Here is a 24,642-nt window from a genome sequence, read left to right as displayed (position 1 = left end):
ATGACTGCAGTTCATTTCAATGATCATGAAGGTATATACATATAATTGATTCGATGCAAATATAACGATTCGCAAAGACTTTATGTATCATATATATATATATCTCCTCCAATCACAATCTAGCAACTACCTCTCGCTGAAACCATAACCCATATGTATATACAGGGTGGTCCATTGCTCGTGACCGGGCCAAATATCTCACGAAATAAGCGTCAAACGAAAATACTACAAAGAACGAAACTTGTCTAGCTTGAAGGGGGAAACCAGATGGCGCTATGGTTGGCCCGCTAGATGGCCCTGCCATTGGTCAAACGGATATCAGCTACGTTTTTTTTAAATAGGAACCCCCATTTTTATTACATATCCGTGTAGTACGTAAAGAAATATGAATGTTTTAGTTGGACCACTTTTTTCTCTTTGTGACGCTACATCAGACCACCCTACCTGTGGTAGTATAAGGTAAGCTTTTTAAGGTCGGCGATTGCTCGAATGTTCGAAGTTCCATTCTCCGTGGAATTCAAATGGTTCAAATGGCTCTGAGCACTATGGGACTTAACATCGGTGGTCATCAGTCCCCTAGAACTTAGAACTACTTAAACCTAACTAACCTAAGGACAGCACACACATCCATGCCCGAGGCAGGATTCGAACCTGCGACCGTAGCGGTCACGCGGTTCCAGACTGTAGCGCCTAGAACCGCTGCCACACCGGCCGGCTCTCCGTGGAATCTATTGAAAAAGAAATTAGCATCCTCTCGTATGTAGCACATGAAAATGTTGTTAGTGCACCTTTGGTCTCTCGTTTATACAGCGAATACCACAACGAGTGGAGGTCAAGGCAAAAAGTTGAGCCACAAACGGTTGGCGCTGATGTGCGTTTACCTATCTGCTTTTTGGACCCATTTTGTTATGACTTGGTCAAACTGTTTAGGAACCCTGAGGTACAAGTTGCGTTCTCCAGAAATGTGGGAACACAGTTCCTGCTTCCTCACAATGAGGAACCTAAGCCTTTCCCCTTCTCGATATCGGGAGTATATAAAATTAACTGTCTTGATTGTGGCACACACTATATCGGCCAAACGGAAACGTCCTTTGTATCCTGTTTCAATGAGCATCTTTTTTTAACAAAAAATGCCAACCTTAAAAATATCCTCCCTTCGCGCAACATTTGAAAACCTCTAGTCAACGCGCACCAAACATGATCTCGATATTTTGCATGTTGCACAAAAAGCTAAGAAGGTAACGTCCTCGATGAATCTGAAATTTCGAAAGGTCTGTTTTAAGAGCACAGGCCTGCTCAACGAACAACTGACCTTTCATAACCAGGGCTACTTTGAGGCTATGAAGTTACTTTTTAATGAAATGTCTAGCAACACGTGGCTTTGGTCTATACACTGATATGCTTTAGTTGTATTTCCTTGTTTTTATTTTATATAATGGGTCTAAGTATACCGCTACTCTGTAAACACATCCTCTGCTTTCCCGTCTGGCGGCGCCACCTACTACAGTGCCGGTCACTCTGATTCATAGTTGTGTTGTAGGAGCCGTAAACGCTTGCCATAAGGACGCTTTGTACCCGTGACCTATGTTGTAAACATGCCCTGCGTTTTGTTAAGAGCGAATACTCGTAACGCAGGTAACATGTGACTTTTGTACTATTTTATTCTTAAATTACTCTCGTGCTCTCTGAGCCAAGGTCTCTTAACCCTCAATATTTCTTCCTCTTTCTCCAAACTCGCATTGAGACATACTCTTATTTATTTTCGTAGGTGGATGTGCCCTTTGTGTTTTATTGGACGACGTCCGTTTTTGGTGATTGTGCTACGTTCTATACTGTTGCCAGTAGTCCTAGAGTATTTTTACTCGGTGGGTGACGCGCCATTTTTGGGAATTGCAGGATCTTCTGCACACTTGCCTGTGGTCCTGGAGTGCTTTTACCCCGTGAGTTAGTATTTGGTTACGCTGTTTACACAACTCAGGTCGTGGTTTAACTGACAATGTAGATTTATAGCTGATTTCTGGCTCATAAATTTGCGCTGAGGAAACTTGTTTTTCCCCCAGATACCTGTTGATGCTCCTGTGACAGTGAAACGCGTCACAAATTAAATAAATAAAAAACCATTTTCCAGACGAGAATCTCTTTCTTGAACCTCTCTCAGGACGTTGCTGTACCATGAGCCGAAAGATGAAATGGCGAGATTTTCAAGATATAAATGGACATTGTATTGGCGGAATTATCATTTGTACTCAGGTGATTCGTTTGAAAACGTTTCCGACGTGATTATAGCCGCACTACAGCAATTAAGACTTCGAACACAGAATGCTAGTTGGAGCTAGACACAAGGGACATTACACTGCAAAAATTCCGAGATTCACACTGTCAGTACCAGTACCAAGAATACCAAACTTCTGGCGTTTCCTCTTGCCAAGGGCAACTTTGTGCCCAACGGCCTTCACTAAACGACCGAGAGCAGCGGCGTTTGCGTGGAGTTGTCAGTGCTAACAGACAAGCAACACTGCGTGAAATAACCACAGAACTCTATGGGGGACGTACGACGAACGTATCCGTTTGGACAGTGCGGCTAAATGTGACATTTTTGGGCTGTGCCAGCAGGCGACCGACGCGATTGCCTTTCCCAACAACAAAACATCACTTGCAGTGCCTGTCCTGCGCTCGCGACCATATCGGTTGGGACCTAAACGACAGGAAGACCGTGGCCTGATCAGATGAGTCTCAATTTCAGAGCTGAAGGCAGGATTCGGGAGTAGCGCAGACCACACGAAGGCATGGTCCCAAGCTGTCAACAAGGGCGCTGTGCAAGCTGGTGGTGCCTCCGTAATGGCGTGGGCTGTGATGACGTGGAATGTACTGGGTCCTCTGGTCCAACTGAACTCATCGTTGACTGGAAATGGCTGTGTTCGGCAACTTGGAGACGATTTGCAGCCAAACGACGACGGAATTTTTATGGATGACAATGCGCCATGTCACTGGGCGATAGCTGATCGTGATTGGTTTGAAGAACATTCTGTCCTATTCGGGTGAATGATTTGGTGCCCCAGATCACCCGCTATCAATCCCGTCGAAAATTTATGGGACGTAATCCGGAGGTTAGTTCGTGCACAAAATCCTGCACCGGCCACAATTCAGCAAGCATGGACGGCTATTGAGGCAACATGGCTCAGTGTAGCTGCAGAGGACTTCCAACGACTTGTGAGCCCACGCCACGTCCAGTTACGCCAAGCAAAATGTGGTCCGACACGATATTTGGAGGTAGCCCGTGACTTTTGTCATATCTGCGTATGTTCTTATAATATCATGCAGTATTATATATATTCCTGAGCCATCTGTGGCTGAGTCGGAGAGTTTGTGTACGTCCTCCGGATCACCGTCACAGCCATGCCCTTCTGCAGGGGACTTACAACCTCTTGTTGAGTCCGTGCATGGGCTATTGATTGAATTTCGCGTACTCACATTCAGGACTTCACGAGAGGCACAATAAGCTGAGTAGTTGCTTAAATCTCCCAACGCTCGTCCTGACACGGTTCGGGGTTGTCCACAATTTCCTCAGGAACTTAAATCGGTTTCCTTGCTGTTCTTCGTTAGTTTTCCATAAACGTGACATGAGGTCTGTTTATACGTGCTAGGTCTTGGTGCGTAGGGAGTTCAAAAATGGCTCCGAACACTATGGTACTTAACATCTGAGGTCATCAGTCCCCTAGAACTTAGAACTACTTAAACCTAACTAACTTAAGGACATCACTCACATCCATGCCCGAGGCAGGATTCGAACCTGCGACAGTAGCGATCGCGCGGTTCCAGACTGAAGCGCCTTGAACCGTTCGGCCACAGAAACCTGCACGTGGGGAGTTCTATGAAGGATTTTTCTCTATGATCTTATGAAAAACTGTGACTGCGTAATTTCAGGGGACGCTATGTTTGCTAGGTCGAGGAGCCGGGTACACGGGGTTCCCCTGAGTGTTCCAGAGATGATCTGCATTCTCTCTTTTAGTTGAACGTCCACTTTAGTTGCATGTACACTTTTCATTCAGACTGTCGAAGAGTATTCAGCCACACAAGGGCTAATGCTGAAGTCCTTATTGTGCTCACAACACAACCCCATGTCGTTCTAGATAGTTTCGACAGGATGGCATTACGGGATTTCAGTTTCTGTTTTGTGTCTTCTAGGCGTGAGTTAGACTGCGAAGTAATTTCACTCCCAAGTATTTAGGCTTATTCTCATGCCACATACGTTGGCCATTTATCGATAGTTGCAATTTTCTATTTGTGTCCATATTCTTCAGGTGCTTTATAGTACTGGTCGTTTCGTGACGGTTTAGTTGTAGATGCCACTTAGAGTAGTGAGTAGTAATTCTTCAGCACTTCCAAGTCTGCATTCAGCATTTTGTCGAGGTCGTTAAAATTTTTACTTTAATAGCGATGGTCAAGTCGTTCGCGTACGCAATTTTCCGTGATATTGTGTCTGTCATGACCAGAAGACGGGTGTGCTGCGAACACGACCTCGTGCACATCAGGTGCTCCGTGGGTATGCAGATTAACGGATGGCGAGTCTATCACTCCAGATCATACAAAATGATAGATTACGCCGATGAAGCTAATAGGGCTATTTGAAAAATGAACTGCCGCGAATGTCGGAAAGGTTTACTTGCTAAGTTCCTGAAATCATCAGGGGCCTCGCCTGTTGTTTATGATTGCAGGACGTGGGCAGTTCAATCGGATAATTTACTTTAATGGGTGCTGAATGATAGTTTGATCTGCTAAAATAATATTTATTCAAACAATGCATAAAAGTTACTCAAGACATATAAACATCGAAGTTATGAAACAAGTCGAGAACGAATTTACATAATGAAAATAAAACAGTGATAAGAGAATGAATGGTTGTTAGGGTCGCCACCAGGATTATGTTGGAAAATTAACGGTTGAGATGGTGCCCAGACATATTAAGGACGCGAATTGCGTTTTTTAACTGTGATTGCAAAACTTCAAAATTACACTTATTAGGCAAGAATTCCAACAGAACACACAACAGATCAGTGAATAAAGGGAGAGATCAGAAAGAAACGTCACTAAGCTGGTGAGTTCCATTGACGTAACTCCATAACGAAACGAAACATGAGATGTAAAAAAAAAATCTCCTTTGAAGTAAGAAATAAATTGCAGAAAAACTTGCATGCAAATGCGTCAAGCGCTTGGAACAAGTTAGGACGACTAAGAAATGCCGCGCGGGATTCGCGTAGCGGTCTAGGGCGCTACAGTCATAGACTGTGCGGCTGGTCCCGGCGGAGGTTCGAGTCCTCCCTCGGGCATGGGTGTGTGTGTTTGTCGCTAGGATAATTTAGGTTAAGTAGTGTGTAATCTTATGGACTGATGACCTTAGCAGTTAAGTCGCATAAGATTTCACACACATTTGAAACTTCGAAGACGTGGCAGACGGCGGAAGTCAGGAAAAACACGCAGTAGCGCAGAGTCTAGAGTGGCCTCACCCAGTAGAAGTTAGAATCAGAATACCGACACGAAAGCTAATACCATTACGAAAAAAACCCTCTCAATATGTGTAGCCTTCCTTCAGACCTCGGCAAGTCAGAGCTCACAGTCTTTTCCAGCCAGTCCCACAGACGGCTTAACAACTCTTTCGATCAGGGATTTGGAAATCCGTTCCCTAGCTCACACCATAAACTTAAAATATATACGCCATTGAGATATGTGTATATGGAAATGGGAGAAGAGAGTCGCTCTCTTCCCGCGTCCAGACCGGTTTCTTGGAAATTCTGGAAATTTTGTTGGGCTTCACACATCGTACCCACGAGAAAGGCAGTTTGGAAACTTGCAGACCCACAAGTGGCTGTATGTATATATTGGCAGAGGAATCGTGTCTGGACACCACACACAGCAGGATATTGGCAAGTGGACAGCCGAGGACTCCTCCCGCAGTTTATTTACAAATCAGAGTTCTCGCCCCCTTCCACCAATGGTTTCCCGTTCCGTTATTGAGGACACCAGTCTTATGTTCCGCCGCTCATTGTCCGCGGGAGCTGAGCTGTCGGGGTAATCCCCGAAAAGGTTCGTCCGACTCTCCATGTGGCCCGTTAGCGTGAGATCCTGCACTGTAAGTGACCGGCAGCTCTTCCAGAACGTGCAAAGGTTCCTCTTGTTTCCGCCCCAGCGGAAAGCAGTTCCCTTGACCAGGAGCAGTTGCATTAAATGAAAAAAAACTACTAGAATGAAATGTTAGATAAGGTACAGAGGCGTGGATTACCTGTTATGTAGATGCTAGCACCTAGCCACTCATGTAACACGCAATACCGGAGGAAAGTTGACAAATAAAACTGAATAGGAAGGTAAATATTGCAAGAGTGTCTCGTATGCAAATGCAAATTCAGTGTGCAAATAGGATAAAATGTGAGGAAAAAGAACTGTAGCAGACCGCCGCCGCCTTACAGCATGTCGGCGATGTATAGATTGAAAAGAATGGGTGCTAAGTGCCGAACCCTGTGGCAGACCATTATTCAGAACCGTACTCCTGCTGTTCATGTTATGCAGTAAAACCTTGATTTTCTGTCCGTTAACGTGTTTTTGAGTAAGGTGTAAGTCAGTTCGCATTTGATGATTCTAGTTAGCATAAAGCAGTAGCCCCTCTGTCCGTACAGTATCGTAATTCCGCTTACTAATAATGCCAACTTCAAGAACACAACACGGGACACCAGTGATAACTCCAAATTTTTGTACGAGTCGTCTGGTATTTTACGCTGCCTGACAAAATAAGTGTAGGACGCAGAAGACATGGTACTGGGGTTTTTGCAAGTCTCCCGTATTTTAGCCAGCTCATGTACTTGACGTATTTGACAATGTTTTCCTTGCTCATTCATAATGCTGTATTTATTTATTTGTGCTAACATTTCTGTATCATTCAAAAATTATCGTTCCCAAATCAACAATCGACATTTCCAGTTTATCGTCTGCGCATATCTTCTTCCGTGTCGGCAAGCTTGAAGCTTCCGTGGCGAAACTTCCGTCTTGTACTGTGTTAGCGTACAGATCACATTTCAGTATGCAGTTTGTATTGTAGTTGGTACAACTAAATAATTGTGGGTAGGGAAAGGAACGACGAGGCCCACTCAGATAAACCACCGAAGGGGAACGCTCACTATATGTGCATGTATCTGCCCCATTGGAAAATCTTTTTGTTTGGGTGGTGTCCGTAAAAAATAGCAAGCTAAAGCTTTTCATTCTTTGTGCAGAAGGGAATACAGAGTAGTAAATGGAGGGGCAGGAGATCGGTGAAAGGTAAAGAAATAATTTATCATGTTGGTAGACTGATAGAATGCGACAATTGCATTAAATTTGTGAGTTAGATCCCAGGCCTGGGCCTGTCTATATTAACAAAGTTAAAGCATTTATGAAAGACTGTAAGTTAAAATAAATTATTAAGATTAAGTCGTGAATTTTTGTAGCGCACAGAATCAAAGAACGAGATGTAAAGAGAACCGGCAGTATCCCAAATTTTTAAATACCGGCAGCACATCACCATCCACTGACAATCGCGGCCGCTGAAGTAATTGATGTGTACCACTGTGTGAAGCATAATTTATGCTACAACAGCGGGAAACAGTCATTATTTGAGTAGACTTTTGTGTACAGTTGTTTATAGCGCCCTCCTGAAGCTAAAACATGGCGATAATGCCACCGTGGGACTATTTTGGCTATCATTTCCGAAATCTCCCATATTTTTGGTTTGGAAACCTGGAAATCCTACATCGTACACACTATCGGTAGGCATTCAAGTGGCGAGAGTCGTAATTCCTTGTGAGAGAACGCCCACCATACTGTGTTACTGTTGTTGGTGTTAAGTGTTAACAGGCGTCGTAGGGTATGTAAGAGGACGTCCACAAACTACGTGAGCTCAAAATGGAGGGGGAGAGATCCGGAAGAACCTCAGCAAATCTCATTTAAAGAGGGGGAGGGGCGATGGAAATCTCACGTCAGCTTTTTAATACGAGGAATATACATTATTAAAACGGATAACATTTTTTATGTTATTAATCCCGAGCAAAGACAATATTAAAGCGGCCACTAATCGTTATGACGTCTCTGAACTGAATTGAATGCTTTACACCAATGCTTGTCCGGGATTCCTCGATTTGAAACAAGTGCCGCACAAGCGTCAGATTTCATTCTCTAGCAGTTCTCTGGTGTGCCGGTCGAAATCACTGTGTGTCGATATTCTACAGCACATAAAAAGCCGATGTTATTGTGTTCAACCTAAATTTGTGTCGAAATTTTCATATGTGTACTTTTAGCGAAATACCAACAAGTCGAAGCACATGTACGAGCAAGAAGTTAATCGTTTGTGGTAGGAAACTAATCCCAGTGTCATTGACAAGAATTCTCTTAGCGATCATACTAAACAAGAGGCTAAACAGCTACGTACGCATGTGGTTTAGAGGACGGCACAGAAAATGTTGTCTTTCATCTGGAAAGTAAGCAAAGGTTCAGTGACATTTAACGTATATAATATGCGAACAAAAGGTCAGTTTTTTTGGGGATCTGCCAGAACGGTTAGCACTACTCTTGTGAACTCTTTCTTCCCCTCTGTCACTATATGTGTCATTCTGAATAGTACTCATAACTGACATGTTTAAAATAGTGTTTACAATGTCGTGGTAGTCAGTTTAATGCACTTTTTAAATGAAACATAGTTTTTTTAAAGTGCTGTAATCAATATTTAAAAGAAATAAAAAATTACGAATTTTTACCCGACTACTGTTAAACCAACACGTGAGGTAGGGGAGGAGGAGTTCCATCACGTCTAACCAAGGGGGGGAAGTGGGGTTCAAATTTTAAAGAAAAGTCCTCACATGATTAATGGACGTCCTCTAAGGGGACATGAGCTGCATCAGATTTTGAGTGGTCACTGTGCAGGCCACGCAGATGCCTCGTACTCGTGTGAGACAACGTTATCAGCACCTGACATGTTGAGAAGGGGCTGCGTTGTGGATCTCGATTTGGTCGTCCAGCCACATCGTGCAGTTTCCAGATTTTGGCAGCATTCAGATGTGACAGTGGCCCGATGTCGCGCTATTTTCGAAAGTGAGGTGTCGCCGCATTCTGCACGCCGCAGCTGCTACACATCCGCATATGCCGTCGTGGCGTCCCGCACCGTGTTCGGAGACGAGCAGCAGCCGCGCTGAGGATTCACTGTCCCGTGCATAGGCTGCCGTGACGACGATGTCTGGTTTGTGGGGCGCTCGCTCAAACTGCGCGCTCATCAGCGCCCGTACAAAGCCACAGTTTTTACATAGTCCAATTTTTTTTACACAGTCCAATCTAGCCACTGTCACGAGTGGTTGTGGTGGTGGTGGTGGTGAAATGATGGCAACACAAGCACACGGTCCCCGGGCACAGAAAATGCCCAGCCCGACTGGGAATCGAATCCGACACCCCGTGATCCAGAGGCAGCAACGCCAGCCGCTAGACTAAGAGCTGCGGACACGTAGGCTGCCGTGAATACGGCAGCGCTAACAATTGCTTGGAATGGTGCCGAGGCTGCTACTGTTAATATTTTTAAAAATATTGCGTATCCGACAAATCGATACTTAAAAAATGGTTCAAATGGCTCTGAGTACTATGGGACTTAACATCTATGGTCATCAGTCCCCTAGAACTTAGAACTACTTAAACCTAACTAACCTAAGGACATAACACAACACCCAGTCATCACGAGGCAGAGAAAATCCCTGACGCCGCCGGGAATCGAACCCGGGAACCCGGGCGCGGGAACGATACTTAAAAATATATCATCAGCACTCGATATATCGGATGATGGTACTTGTATATCGTTACATCGAATAAGAAAATATCGAGGTACCGGCCTACAAAATTAGCGGCTGCACCTTGTAAATATAATGCCAGTTTTAGAACTGTATACTTCAGTATTGGTTTATTATTAGATATTCCGTACATCAACAAGCTAGCTGCCTGCTTATCCCCCTTAGACCAAGAACCGAAAGGAAAACAAACATTTTTGTTCATCATTTTCAGCAACTGTTTTTGAAGAATACTGATTTTTTTTTTTTTTCCAATGCCACTGGTGTGTTATTTCACCACATCGGATAACTCCTTATTTCATTCGCACCGCCACCCCCTAGCGCAATCGGACTTCCTCTTTGTCCCACCTATAATTCCTTCGCACAGTCGAAGAGAAAGATTTTGGGTGGTGAAAACTCAAAAACTAGTAAGACTCTTTCAAACAATGATGGTGAAATTGTCTTACTACAATTTGAAAATAAGGATTTCACGTATTTACCGAAAATTGCGAAAAAATATAAAATAAAAATAACCGCGCTCGATATTGCCATTTAGATACTGTATAGCGTGGGGAAAAAATCGCTTCTATATATCGGTATTCCTCCCTCTATGAACCATGGACCTTGCCATTGGTGTAGAGGCTTGCGTGCCTCAGCGATACAGATGGCCGTACCGTAGGTGCAACCACAACGGAGGGGTATCTGTTGAGAGGCCAGACAAACGTGTGGTTCCTGAAGAGGGGAAGCAGCCTTTTCAGTAGTTGTAGGGGCAACAGTCTGGATGATTGACTGATCTGGCCTTCTAACACTAACCAAAACGGCCTTGCCGTCTTGGTACTGCGAACGGCTGAAAGCCAGGGGAAACTACAGTCGTAATTTTTCCCGAGGGCATGTAGATGGAAAGAGTATATAGAGGGTTTATACAAGGGCGATGTTCTCGAGAACAATATTATGGAAATGGAGGAGGAGGTAGATGAAGATGAAATGGGAGATATGATACTGCGTGAAGAGTTTGACAGAGCACTGAAAGACCTGAGTCGAAACAAGGCCCCGGGAGTAGACAACATTCCATTAGAACTACTGATGGCCTTGGAAGACCAGTCCTGACAAAACTCTACCATCTGGTGAGCAAGATGTATGAGACAGGCGAAATACCCTCAGATTTCAAGAAGAATATAATAATTCCAATCCCAAAGAAAACAGGTGTTGACTGATGTGAAAATTGCCAAACTATCAGTTTAATAAGTCACAGTTGCAAAATACTAACGCAAATTCTTCACCGACGAATGGAAAAACTGGTAGAAGCCGACCTCGGGGAAGATCAGTTTGGATTCCGTAGAAATATTGGAACACGTGAGGCAATACTGACTTTACGACTCACCTTAGAAGAAAGATTAAGGAAAGGCAAACCTACGTTCCTAGCATTTGTAGGCTTAGAGAAAGCTTTCGACAATGTTGACTGGAATACTCTTTCAAATTCTGTAGGTGGCAGTGGTACAATACAGGGAGCGAAAGGCTATTTACAATTTCTAGAGAAACCAGATGGGAGTTATGAGTCGACGGACATGAAAGGGAAGCAGTGGTTGGGAAGGGAGTGGGACAAGGTTGTAGCCTCTCCCCGATGTTATTCAATCTGTATATTGAGCAAGCAGTAAAGGAAAGAAAAGAAAAATTCGGAGTAGGTATTAAAATCTATGGAGAAGAAATGAAAACTTTGAGGTTCGCCGCTGACATTGTAATTCTGTCAGAGACAGCAAAGGACTTGGAAGAGCAGTTGAACGGAATGGACAGTGTCTTGAAAGGAGGATATAAGATGAACATCAACAAAAGCAAAACGAGGATAATGGAATGTAGTCGAATTAAGTCGGGTGATGCTGCGGGAATTAGATTAGGAAATGAGACACTTAAAGTAGTAAAAGAGTTTTGCTATTTGGGGCGCAAAAAAACTGATGATGATGGAAGTAGAGAGGATATAAAATGTAGACTGACAATGGCAAGGAAAGCGTTTCTGAGGAAGAGAAATTTGTTAACATCGAGTATAGATTGTTAGGAAGTCGTTTCTGAAAGTATTTGTATGGAGTGTAGCCAAGTATGGGAGTGAAACATGGACGATAAATAGTTTAGACAAGAAGAGAATAGAAGCTTTCGAAATGTGGTGCTACAGAAAAATGCTGAAGATTAGATGGGTAGATCACAATAACTAATGAGGAGGTACTGAATAGGATTGGGGGGGAAGAGGAGTTTGTGGCACAATTTGACTAGAAGAAGGGATCGGTTGGTAGGGCATATTCTGAGGCATCAAGGGATCACCAATTTAGTATTGGAGGGCAGCGTGGAGGGTAAAAATCGTAGAGGGAGACAAAGAGATGAATGCAGTAAGCATATTCAGAAGGATGTAGGTTGCGTTAGGTACTGGGAGATGAAGAAGCTTGCACATGATAGAGTAGCATGGAGAGCTGCAACAAACCAGTCTCAGGACTGAAGACCACAACAACAACATATCGGCATTCTTCGGAAGAGAATATGATAGATACATCGGTATTTCTGTAAAAAAATATCGATATTTTTGCAGAAAGAAGGATAGACTGCTGATGACTGTGGTTGAATTGTATTCACCGATGAACAGCGGTTCTGCTCTGCCTCGGTAGCCATCGTGGCTAAGATGGCGGCGACGTCGGAAAGCATCCCATTTTCCATTCGAGGGACACAACGTTGTTAGTCTGTCGTCACGGTGTAGGGGCCGCGGATTATGACTTCAGGTTGTGACCTTCATGCTCTCATGGCTAGATACAGCATTGTCATCGAACTTTGAAGGAAATTTCTGTGGCAAAAAAACATAGCATTTGGATCCAAAATTACGTAGGTAGCTAAAACTGTTGAACACTTTGCCAGTCCATAATTTGAAAGGTGCTTTACCTTCAGCGCTTGACTTCCCAGTACGATTGAGTAGAAATGCGGCTGTGTTACATGCATGAGCCCAAAATGATTTACGTAACTTGCTAGACGTAACATTGAGCGAGCGAATAACGGGTACGTCGATTTGCTTATTGAACAACACCATTTGGTTTAGGCAAGACGAAACTCAATACTGCGGTCTCTTAGCACTGCAGGTACCATGTTACAGTTAAACTCTCCTCCAGTCGGCGCTAATGACTATAGCAGTTTTGCGCCCTAAAAAACCATAAAAAAAATCTCCTCCAGTCAGACCGAAATGCTTTTATGACCAGCAGCATCACATTCCTTCAAAAATGATTTCAAATTGTCAGTCACTTCAGATTTATTTCGTATGAAATATATCCTCACGAAAGGAGGATAATCATCTTTGAAAATCACATAGTAACGGATACCATTACTAGTGTCAAGACATTCGTCCATTATCGTGTGCATTGATCAACTCAACGACAGTTTGTGGACGACCTCTGCGACGATTTGCAGTTGTATTTGCCAAGAACACGTCCATCACAAAACGATGTGGTATGAGGACACTTAACTGAGCAGATCTCGTACATGACGTTTATCTTGATGACCGTGTCTGTCATGCCAACATTGTAGTTGTTCTTCTGAAGTTGCTAAGTTAATCACTACTTGTGAATCCGGAGGACAGAGTCGCATGTTCATTATCTATACTGAATCAACTGGTCATCCTGTTGCGACTGTTTCACTACGTCGCCGAATGATAACACAATTGTTATCACAAGTAACATTATATCCACGCTGTGTAGCTTGCCGGACAGAGGAAAGGTACATACCAGGCAATTTCAAGCAAAGCAGATGTCCACCTTCTGTTTATGAATATTTCAGTATGAATACCGCCAGTCCCCTGTGTGTAAAAATAACTTCTTCGGCAGTTGTCTGTACACACTGTGGAATCTGAAACTTTTCGAACGTAGCGAAATGCCGTTTATTTGGTGACATATGACGTGTCGTGCCAGAATCCGAAATCTGAGATCCTTCACTATCAAAATTAACACACAAAAGAACAATATAGAGGCTAGAAATGTTGGTTTGCTGCTCGCTTAACGTTCTTGTAATACAGATATGTACGACTTCCTTTCTTCTTCGATTTACTCCATTCTGTTGAAAATTTCTTTTGTTTTTGATGTTACTCATCCGATTTTGATTTTGCGTAGAAAGCACCGGCTGCCTGTGTAGCTAGCGAATTCTCAGTCGAACGCAAATTCTCGGTAAGAAGCTGTGTCGTCTCCTCAGATTCAGGAACACGATACCAGGTCTACCTGTAAAACTGATATTCGGGTTCTGATGTTTTGAAAACACGATGATGGAGCAGCGAAAGGGGCAAAGTTACATTTGGATTAACTTCTTTTAGTTCACTGCATAAGTCATGGAAAATGTTCTCAAGTAGCAACGTGTGTTTTGTTATAGACGTGAAGTTACCTATTGATGTTTCAAAGAAACAGTCGAGCAACGTATAAAGCCGCTGGAATGAAGACTGATACACTGACGTAACCGTGTCCCAAATTTCTTTTGCGTCGGTTTTCTTTCTTACACGAATAGCAGGTTCCTCCTAAAGTGCCGTTCCTCTGATACGACCTGCCCGAACATTGTCCCGTTGCCAGCGCCGATATGTGTCGGACCGTTTGTCACCTCCGCTAATGATGGACACTAACGTATACCATCTATAATCGAATAAAGAGAATGTTCCTTTAAACAAAGTTGAATCTGCCATTTCCATGTTTCCCACTGTTCTTCACTTGACAACTTGAGAACGTCTGTGCGATAACCTGTTGAGGTGAAGTTAGGATATAATTTTATAGCAAGAACACAATACTTTTAGGAACAGTGATCTTCTTAGTTGAATATCTGTAAAGATAGCATCAAAAACTTCATAGAGTAAAAGCACGAAAAAAAGAAACTCGTAGGGCCAAAGAATTTCACACAACACAAAACCAAGCACCACTGAGGGGACAGGAAACACGCAGTTCTGGTTTAGTTCTCTAATTCTGCAACACCTGCACCTCGTGTACGCCAAGTCGGACTTCGCAATTTTTCTGTCACTGTATTCTTATTGACGAAACTTTAACTTTTGTTAACTTGTAAGTAACACTGTGTGTGATAAACACGAATAGTTTTTAAAATTGTCTGCAGTTACTAAATTGATCGTCACCGGCCGCGATGTCTCGCGGTTCTAGGCGCTCAGTCCGGAACCGCGAGACTGCTACGGTCGCAGGTTCGAATCCTGGCTCGGGCATGGATGTGTGCGATGTCCTTAGGTTAGTTAGGTTTAAGTAGTTCTAAGTTCTAGGGGACTGATGACCACAGATGTTAAGTCCCATAGTGCTCAGAGCCATGTTTTGATCGTCGTTCGTACAACGTGAACCATTCACAATAGGGGGTAACATTTTAGTGTGGTTAAAAGCATGGTTGGTGGGCTAAAGCCAACAGTTTCTTGCCATTCTTAACAATATAAAAAGCACAACTGCTGCTATTAATGGAAGATCGTTCGCCGTCAACGAATTGTTATTGATAAGTGATAGCCTTGGATAATTCTTTTCTAGTCTTTCGAGAAAAAGACTCTCCCGTTTTACTCGCCTAGGAGTTCAATTACACATAACTATTTAGATATTAATCATTCTCGCAAAACAAACAACTAATATCGATTGTTGACAGTGCACGTATATTGCCGTTTGCTCGGTATTTTTTTTTTTTTGAAAATCGTTTATTGTTGTTTTGAAATTTCAAAGTATCGTTTAGTAACACATTACACCACATTATATACAAGGTGTACAACTTTGTTTCCGCCGTTTGCCGATAGGTGGCGACAACGGTAAGTAGCGGTCGAAAGAAACAGATCGCAGACGTCAGGCAGTTAGCTTGGACCTCGCTCAACGTAACCTCGTTCAAACATTAGTCGATTTGTGTCTGCATCATAAAGTTGTTCTTGATTGAAAATGTCAGTTTACGAACCTAATTCTCGTCATTTGCGGGAGGCGTTACTGTTTTGTTCCAATATTAAGAAAACAGCGGCTGAGTCTCATTGTATGCTCTCGAGTGCGTATGGTAAGGAAGCTATTAGTGAAACAAAGTGTCGTGAGTGGTTTCAACGCTTCAAGAACAGTGATTTTAACGTCGTAGACCAGCACAGTGGTGGAAGATAGAATGTTTTTGAAGATGCAGAATTGGAGACATTGCTGAGTGAAGAATCACATCGGACTCTAGAAGAATTGCTACGATTAGTGAGAGTGACTCAGCAGTCCATTTCAAAACGTCTCAAGGCTATGGGCATGCTTCAGAATGAAGGAACTTTGGTCCCTTGTGAGCTGAAACCAAGAGACGTTGAACGGCGTTTGTGTGTTTGTGAACAGTTGCTTCAGAGGCAAAAACGGAAGGGATTTCAGCATCGCATTGTGACCGGGGACAAAAAATGGGTTCATTACGATAACCATAAACGCAAAAAATCATGGGCATATTCCAGCCATGCTTCCACGTCGACGGCAAAACCGAATATTCACGGCTCCAAAATCATGGTCTGCATTTGGTGGGACCATCTCGGCGTCGTGTACTATGAGGTGTTAAAAACAAGTGAAACAATCACAGATGCTCGTTATCGAACGAAATTAATGCGTTTGAGCAGACCATTAAAAGACAAACGGCCGCAGTACACCGAGAGCCACGATAAAGTAATTTTGCTGCACGACAACGCTCGACCCCACGTTGCAAGAGAGGTCAAAACGTACTTGAAAACGTTAAAATGGGAAGTCCTACCTCACCCGCCGTATTCTCCAGACATTGCACCCTCTATCACCTGCTTAGATCAGTGGCGCATGGCCTGGCTCACCAACACTTCCGATCTTACGAAGAAGTCACAAATTGGATCGGTTCGTGGATCGCTTCAAAAGACGAACAATTTTTTCGACGCAGGATTCGTACACTGCCAGAAAGATGGGAGAAAGTAGTAACCAGCGATGGAAAATACTTTGAATGGTACATGTGTAACCAATTTGTTTCATTAAAGCCTCAAATGTTGGGAGGGGGGGGGGGGCGGAGAAAGAAAAGTTGTACATCTTGTAAGTTCAAAAATGGCTCTGAACACTATGAGACTTAACATGTGTGGTCATCAGTCCCCTAGAACTTAGAACTACTTAAACCTAACTAACCTAAGGACATCACACACATCCATCACAGGCAGGATTCGAACCTGCGACCGTAGCGGTCACGCGGTTCCAGACTGAGGCGCCTAGAACCGCACGGCCACACCGGCCGACCCTTGTAAGTTACTTCGACAGTTGACTTGAGAGCATGAGTTCAAACAAGATACATTAAAACTTAAATACTACATCAGAAAATAAATATGTAATGTAATGTATCGTATCGTATCGTGCCGTGATTCCGACAAGAGTGTTATCAAGACAATTTCGTACATTGGTTCCCCAACCCACTGCAGTACTCCTTACTTTACTCTGTGACTACATTTTTTTTCTCGGACTTATTCTCTGTGAAAGGTTTCCAGCAGATAACGTGGCTCAGGCGTAGGACATAAATTATGGATTTTCCCACTTTGTACCTTCATTTTGCACCACATATTTAGGTAAACTTGTGTTCAGTCCCCATTTGTGGGTTTTGCCTCCACTTCTTCAGAAAATTACGCAGAAGTGCTGGGCGCGCGTGGAGTGTCGTTCAGTACCCAGCGTGGTAACCAGGCCATCTGGATGCTGTCAGGTATCTGTGCGATGGTAGCGTGCTATCGCTACTAGGTTTGTTGACATTTTTAAAAGATATCAATAATCCAATATTTCGATATTTAAAAAGATATCAGTATAAGGCCTCGATATAATAAAAAAGTAATCGATATATCGACGGGAGAAATATCGACTGCCGGCCAAAAAAAAAAAAAAAAAAAAAAAGTAGCTACACATAGTAAATATACTACCATGCCAGTTTTAGAGCTTTATATTTAAGTACTGATTTATTTTTAGATATTCTGTACACGAACAAGTTGGCAGCCCGCTTATCCCGCTGAGAGTGAAAACTGAAAGGAAAACGATGCACGTTCTCGCTTGACGGTAGCCACTTTGCTAACAATGGTAAACTGCGGGTAAGTGGCACCACAGTAGGTGCCCCATGGTTACGTTGCTCGGTTTCGTCACACATCGGATTTGTCCGGAACACTTCCTGCCGACTTGCCTGGTTTACTTCGTGTCTGAAACGCCAGCGACCTAGCAGCTCTAGTGTTTAAAAAATTACGTGTCGTGAAGTTAAAACGTTGCAGTTACTGTTGGCAGCACCGTGCGCTGGTTACGTCAGCATCCCCCCTCACTTGTCTCCGCCCACAGCTAGGACCAGCCTCGTCATTTAGATTTTTGTTCATCATTTTCAGCAACTGTTTTTGAAGACTGCCGATGTGAAGAAATAGCATACTAGGTGCGTTAAAATTGTTTTTAATGCAACTTGTGTGGTATTTCTTCTCATCGGAAATCTGTTATTCCATTCACATCGCCCCAGTGCAGTCGGTCTCCTCCTTTGTGCCATCTGTACTTCACAAAGTCAAAGAGAAAGACTGGACGTGATGAAAGCTCAACAAGTAGTAAGACTCCCTCACACAGTGAAAGTAAAATTATGTTCTATTACAATTTCAAAAGAACAACTTCAAATATTTATCGAAAATTACGAAAAAAATGTAATATAAAATAGAATATTGGCCGTCGATACTGCCCTTTCGACATCGAGCTATCGGCGGAAAAAATGTGGGCGATGTATGCCGATAATTTCCTGGTAAAATAACGATATCTCGGTACATCAGTATTTCATAAACAGCTCTAATCGGTACTCGGGCTGTCACCTCCCCGTGCGTGTCGGTGTTGGGGACAACCGAGTAGCAACTGGCCTTCGAGCCAGGTGATCTTTGCTCTGGCTAGGTGCCGCCCGTGGTGAGAGTACCCGTTCAGAGTAGACCACATTGTGGCGGATATCTCTCGTCACGAAGAGACGGAAGTTGTCATCCGGTCAACGTGTGGCCCTGGCAGTCTCTTCAGACAGACAGCAATTCACTGCAGATCGCTACGGCTCTAGGAACTTGGCCGCCTTGCCCTTTCCCTTGCCCTCAGAGTCGTTTGGAGACTGTTGCTCCCTTCAGTTCCTGGTTTGCAGCCGAACAGGTAGGGCGCTCTTTCTCTCTGCATAGCCAGTGGTCTTTGTGATCTGCGCTTATGATCTCCAGTTGTTTCTCAGAGGGAAGAATCGTTGGTCATTCTAGGCTCATCAGCTGAATCATCGACAATTCCTGATATCTTTAACCCTAAATGGGACAAATATCAACTTCTCTCCCTGAGCGGAGAGTATAGGATTAATTACTTGACCCAAAAGAGAAACTTGTACAAATACTTCCCGTCAACGCTGTTGTCTGAACAACACTGTGTGGGGGAGGCGGGGGGGGGGGGGGGGGGTGGGGGGGGGCGGGGAAGGAGAGGAGCTATATCCTTCCTGTCCAACTCCGTCTTTCTCGAAGTTCTCAGTAGCAGGTTCAAATGGCTCTCAGCATTATGGGACTTAACATCTGAGGTCATCAGTCGCCTAGAATTTAGGACTACTTAAATCTAACTAACCTAAGGACATCACACACATCCATGTCCGAGGCAGGATTCTAACCTGTGACCGTAGTCAGTAGCAGAAACTCAACTATCGAATAACCTTCCATAGTATATAGGGAAATGAGTAACATCTCCAGCTTTAGATGATATATCTACTAAAGCAACAACAACAATAATAACAATTTATTATTGTTATTATAATAAAGATCGTTCCCCTTTAGGAGAGCGATTGAACTTAAATTCATAATTTCATCTCCGGACGTTTTTCTTCTTTGCTTCCCAAAAACTCTTCATCCTCTCAGAATGCTCCTTCTTCCGTTCTTCTATTTTGACCAGGCTGGCGCGATGTTCTTTCCTCAAACTTGACGCTTGTGATTTTATTCCGGCACTCAGTGCAGTCTTCGAGATTTTTTATGTTGATCTGCTGCAGATCCCTCTGGACTTCTCAGCCATTCTGTGCCGCGCTTGCTCTGTTATAATATTGAATAGTTTCCTTGCTGCTCTGGAGTCTTCCAACCTGTAGATGTGTATAAAATTTTGCTCGGCGTTTTCTGATTTCGTCTGTTACTGTGTTGGTGTTTATATAGAGCACGTTGTGTGGCCTCTTCATCCAAATGCCGTTTTTGTTGATTGCTCCGCAAATCTTGCTGAGAATTTTTCTTTCCTGGTTTTCTATTTCCCTACTTTTTGAATGACCGTCAATCACCATTGTTTCAGCTGCTTAGATTGCTTCTGGAAGAATCATTGCTCTATAGTGCCTTAAATTTGCGTCTGTCGAAATGCATTTCTTGTTGTAATGCGTCCATGTTAACATGTAGGCCTTCTCAATTATTATTATTATTATTATTATTATTATTAGTAGTAGTAGTAGTAGTAGTAGTAGTAGTATTCCTAATCGCAGCAGCTTCAGCGGTAGTAGCACTACAGCTACTATTAAGTTTATTAGTTCACAATATTATTTACTCAGATTGTCACTAGTCACTAAACTCATTTTAATACCATTTTGTTCATATTAAAATTCGTATGTCATAGCTAACTATGGCGTAGAAAGAACTGCATGTGTGAAACCGTAGTCCGATGTAAGAGGGGAACTGCATGGCTGTGATCAGATCAGGTTAAAGAAATATATTGAAAACGTATTTCGCGAACTCCCCCTTTACGGCAAATTACGACACCGTTTCATCTTAATGAACACGCCAAATCCTATTCAGTCCCGAGCGTTACTCTCTCATGAACTACTTGCTGATGTACCTGTTACCGTAATAGCGCATCAGAGGCTAAACGTGGTACAGGGATTAATTCTTCTCTGCGTCCTAGTGCTGCAGGAGGATGAACACTTAGAGAGACCAGGAAACCAGTTCGTACATCGTGTACGTAGAGGCCTGTCGGACAACAAAGTACATACATACCTGCGCGTCCTAATCTTTCCTTTTGACGGACTTTGCTTCCATTAAAGGTCAAAATCATCATTTATCAGTGCGATGTAAAGCCCTATTTTCCACCCTCAGTGTGTTGCTTTAAATGCCAGTGCATCAGGCATGTTCTTCCCGGTATTCATACATCTCGATTTATGGAAGCTGTGGCTGTCCAGATCAGGAAAATTCGCCATTGCACCGCGACCTGTCAGTGTTAATTGCGGAAGCAACCACCCTCTCGAATCTCCGAAGTGTGCCAGCCCAATCGAGCACGCATAGCCCAGGAACTGAAGGTCACCAATCGCCTCTCATATTTAGAACCTCGAAAAAAATACGGTGAACTCCCAATGATATCGACCCTTGGCCTCTATCTGGCCAGTTCCTCCGCAGCACCTGACGTGTTTACTCACTCAACGTAGTCGCGCAAATACGCTTGACCGTGGGGTCGACAGGGCTTCCTCATCACGGTTCCCGTGCCACAGTCTTCGGGAACCACTCACTGCATCCTGCCAGAGAAAGGGCATCCTCCTCCAGCCTTTACCGCTGACTGTGCTCCCTCTTCTTTCCTTCGTACACCCACAGCGAATAATCTGTCACAGGACTCTCGAACACCAAAAGTAGTGAAAGACAAGAAATCTTGGGAGTTGAAGCGATGTTCGTTGATGTTCCCCCTCAACGAGACAGCAATCCTACGGCGTGACCTGTCCTTCTTCCCTCACGCCTAACCAGGACGCCCTAGCCTGACAATTCAGTGGAACCGTGATGGATATTACTGTCATCTTCCACAAATGCAACTACTAATTTCCCGCTCTTCAGCTATGTGTCGCTCATCAAGAGTTGTAGCTATGCAACTTCCTTGAACTTTGATCCAGCACTGTTCACCAGGTGCGCTTGGTATTGACACTTCGAGAGCCTTTCACATTGATTAACATTTTCTTCAATCTCCCTACTGCATACACCATTAGCTGGCATTAGTACAGTCCACAAATAGGGATTCTACACCCCTTACCACTTTCAGTACACAATTTTCTGTCTCTGAAGTAATTCTGCTACTCGATTGAACTGACCCGCAGCAATCACTACATTGATAAGGAATGGCAGACGGTGAAACAGCTGTCTGACAAACAGACACCATTTTTCGTCACCAGTAACGATACAGGATAGGAATGGCCGATGCTGTCCACGAGCCAATTGTTGGCAAGCAAGCAGAGATGAACATACTGCCACACGCTGATTTTTGTGATTTTGGCTTAGAGCATGCGGAAGCCATACACCTGACTTTTTAATCTTAACGATTGTGTGTATATGTCACACTGTGGTGGAATGATAAGTTCATCACATTTGCCATTTCTAGAGTACAATTACGTTGATTATTGTAGATTGATGCGTGTAAACGATCTTTATCAATCCCCGAAGGTCCTCCCGAACGTGGAAAGTTACTAATGTCAAAACGATCCTCCTTAAAACGAGGAAACCTTTTTGCTTGCCGTGCTCTGTCCTGTGGCATTATCCTCATCCGCGGCGCAAATGTTTCTGGCTGCCTTTGCCACTGCTGCTGTCATCCCTCTGCTGAACTCAAAGAGAAGTAGTTGTCTGAAACGTTTCGATTTTTCCACTTGGCACACAGTTTTCTAGCTTCCACAGCGCCACTCACTATCTCCAAATAACAAAATAACAATACGTGATCTCAAACAGCAATAGTGAGCTGAAAATAAAAATGAAAGTCGGTAAATAATCCCATAAAAACTGGAATATCAACATGCAAAACAAAGATCCATACTAACTTACGCACCAACGTAATAAGAAAAGCTTTTCTCGCCATTGCCATTGAGTGAGGTGATGCAGTGGTGAGACGCTAGACTCATATTCAGGAGGAAGGCGATTAAAATCCGCGCCCACCTGTTCAGATTTGGATTTTATATGATTTTGCTAAATGGCACAAGGCAAGTGCCGTCTACGATGATACCTACCTGCATAGCCCATTGAGCCATCGCAGTCTTGATGATCAAAGTCTTGTACGATAGCTATAAACTGATTTTGAAGCTTAATGCAAATGATGGACAGTGCACAGATTTCCCAGTGATGTGGCTTCTTCCTCACATTTATTACTGATGAAAAATATTATTTGAAGGCAAGAAAACATTTTATTAACTTTGTAATTACACCCTGGATACGAAAAAAAACACATTTACTGTAAGAAAATACACAGAAGTTACACACAAGCCAAGAATAAAGATATTGACAGCAGAGTCATGGAGCAGTACATAAATATAGACGTCACGGAATTTTTTCTTTTCTTTTAACACTTCCTCCAAAAGAAAAAATCATGAAATTATTGCTTTGTCTCTTGCATGCCAATTTCTGAACATAGAAAATTAAATCGAACTCGTTCAAGAGGTTTCGTCAAAATATCTGCCAACTGATTGTGTCCATCAATGTGTTCCAAGAAAATCTCACCGTTCAGATATCTTTCACGAACATAGAAATGTCGGACCTCTATATGTTTAGAACGTCGATGATATTCTGGATTTTTTGCCAACTTCAATGCACTAGCATTGTCAATGTAAAGAACTGGAGGCTGCCCCGACATTTCCACTAATTCTGATAGCAGACGACGTAACCAAACTAACTCTTTTGCTCCTTCACTAGCTGCAATTATTTCCGCCTCGGTTGTGGATGTGGCCACTACTTTCTGCAACTGACTTGTCCATGACACTGCACCACGTGAGTACTTTGCAAGAATTCCAGTTGTTGAGCGCCTTGTCCGGTTATCACCTGCGAAATCTGCATCAGCGTAAATCTTTAACTCTTCTTTTTTATTATATACAATTCCAAAATTTAAGGTCCCTTTCAAATACCGGAAAATGCGCTTTACTGTATTCCAGTCTTCAGTGGTTGGTTTCTCCATAGCTCGAGCAGCTTTATTGACTGCAAAAGTGATGTCTGGACGAGTTACTGTTGAAAGGTACATGAGACAACCAATTGCTTCACGGTAGGGTACAGATGACGAAACTTCTTCGTTTTGATTATTGCCCTCACGTCCAATAGGAGTTGAGATTGTATTGCATTCTGCCATTCGAAATCTTTGCAGAATTTCTTCTGTGTATTTCTCTTGACTTATCATTATTGCTCCATCTTCATATTGCTTTATTTTTATGCCAAGAAAATTGTCAAGACTGCCAGTTGTTATTTCGAATTCATGTTGTAAAACATCCATAAAAACAGCAATTTCTTTCTTGTTACTGCCGACAATCAGGCCATCATCAACGTAGATTGCCACATAAAGGCTATTTCCATTTTGTCTACGATAAAATAGGCATGGGTCTGCATCACTGTTTGAAAAACCAGCTTTCTTCATGAACTCAACAAAACGTTTGTTCCAGCAACGTGGCGCTTGCTTCAACCCATAAAGACCTTTTTTTTAAGAAACATACTCGGCCTGTACCATCTTCGAAACCTTCTGGTTGTTCCATATATACTTCATCTTCAAGTATTCCATTCAAAAAAGCTGTCTTTACATCGAATTGTTCTAGCAGCATTTTCTTTGAAGCAGCTACAGCCAACAGAGTTCGTATGGTGTCATAACGTGCCACAGGGCTAAAGGCGTCGTCATAATCAATTCCTGCTTTCTGAATACAGCCTTTTGCAACCAATCTGGCTTTAAAGCGAGTACCTCCATTGACTGCGACCTTTCGCCGTAGAACCCAGCGGTTTTGCAATACTTTGGCATTCTTCGGACGGTCAACCAGCACCCAGGTATTGTTTTCCTTAAGTGATTGAAGTTCTTCACTAATAGCTTGCATCCATTCTTCCTTCTAGTTTGACTGCAATATTTCTGAAAAACAGTTTGGATCTTTG

General features: G+C 43.2%; 1 protein-coding gene across 3 annotated transcripts in view; it reads left to right on the top strand.

The window, feature by feature from the left end:
* Positions 1 to 24,642, top strand: part of LOC126418812 (copper-transporting ATPase 1) — a 515,583-nt gene that overhangs the window by 222,707 nt on the left and 268,234 nt on the right. The window lies entirely within an intron of this gene.

Source organism: Schistocerca serialis, chromosome 9 (assembly GCF_023864345.2).
Source record: "Schistocerca serialis cubense isolate TAMUIC-IGC-003099 chromosome 9, iqSchSeri2.2, whole genome shotgun sequence".
Lineage (NCBI taxonomy): Eukaryota > Metazoa > Arthropoda > Insecta > Orthoptera > Acrididae > Schistocerca > Schistocerca serialis.
The sequence above is the reverse complement of the archived record's forward strand: the minus strand, read 5'-3'. Positions and strand labels throughout refer to the sequence as shown.